This window comes from Anneissia japonica, unplaced genomic scaffold (assembly GCF_011630105.1).
Source record: "Anneissia japonica isolate Jap-2015-1 unplaced genomic scaffold, ASM1163010v1 scaffold685_len2926416_cov193, whole genome shotgun sequence".
NCBI classification, from domain to species: Eukaryota; Metazoa; Echinodermata; class Crinoidea; order Comatulida; family Comatulidae; genus Anneissia; species Anneissia japonica.
In genome coordinates this window covers 551,284-552,684 of record NW_022692922.1, presented here as the reverse complement: position 1 = coordinate 552,684, position 1,401 = coordinate 551,284, and positions in this window count along the sequence as shown.

The window sequence follows — 1,401 nt, the reverse complement described above, 5'->3', positions numbered from 1 at the left end:
TATTATTATTATTATCATTATTATTATTATTGTTATTATTATTATTATTATTAATATTATTATTATTAGTATTGTGATGAAAAGTTAACACAAATAGTTTATTCCCCGACAAAATGTACACGTCTTCCCCGACGGGGGGAGGGGTGGGGCTCTGGCGACACCACTGGATTCAATAATCTGCTGTATCCCTTGCTGTGCCATTTTCGATATGTGATGGTCTGCGACCTGTAGACTACACACAATAGGCCCTAATTGTAACTTAATGAGCACTGGTGAATATTTATTACTTCGTAATTTGCATAACGAATATAAACCATGGCTTCCTACATTGAAAACATGAATTAGCCTATGTGGATAAAATTATCACAGAAAATAAACTTGTAATTTATAAGATTATTTTTTTTAAACAGAATCAAGTACAGTACGGTAGATAATTTTTATTTTTTTTAAAGCAGGTTTTGCATGGACGTAATTTTATTTAATATGCTGATTATTATATATCTTATATTGTTATTAATATTATTATTATTATTATTATTATTATTATTATTATTATTATTATTATTATTATTATTATTATTATTATTATTATTATTGTTTCATGTATACAATATATGCATAGGCCTAATATATAATGTATATATTTAATAACTTAATTGGAAATAATTAATTATTATAAATAAATATTAATTGTAAAACATATATAATATAATGTTAACAATAATATAGGATAGATCTAATCAATTATTGATACCGTAATGTCATCTATCGATAAAAACATCGATTCGATTAATTAACAGCAGCTTTTCGCAGTGTGGCAGTGCCGATAGAAACCAGCAACTTTCTCGCACTGCGGCAGTGCCGATAGAAAACAGCAGCTGTTTGGCACTGCGGCAGTGCCGATAGAAAACATCAGCTTTGCCAGTCAATTCGTGCGGATGTCAGTTCGAGCGGATGCCAGTTCGAGCGGATGCATTCGAACTACAACAAGGGCGAATTATCGTCGCCCTATTTTTGTATTTGTTTAAAATGCAAAAAATGCTCTGTGCACTAAAGTTTGATAATTATTCCATGTTTGAATTACAGTCTTGGCAAATCCGACTAAAAGATGGCCGCTAGAAAGCACTTAGGCCCTATATTTTAAAACTATAGAATTTCGCACGTTAGAATTCACGGTTTTTGTCTCCAGTTAGTTGAATTATATAGTGTTGTAACAGTATTCGTGGATTTACGATTTAGGCCTATATTTGTAAATGGGAGTAACTGTAATTGTAATTTTTATTCACCATAGAAATTTAAATTATTTTTACGTATATGGTGTCAGAAGGTGCCCAAACCATTGGTGTAGTAGTGTGACACAGGGGCGGATCCAGTGTAGGGGACACGGGGGAGGCACGTTCC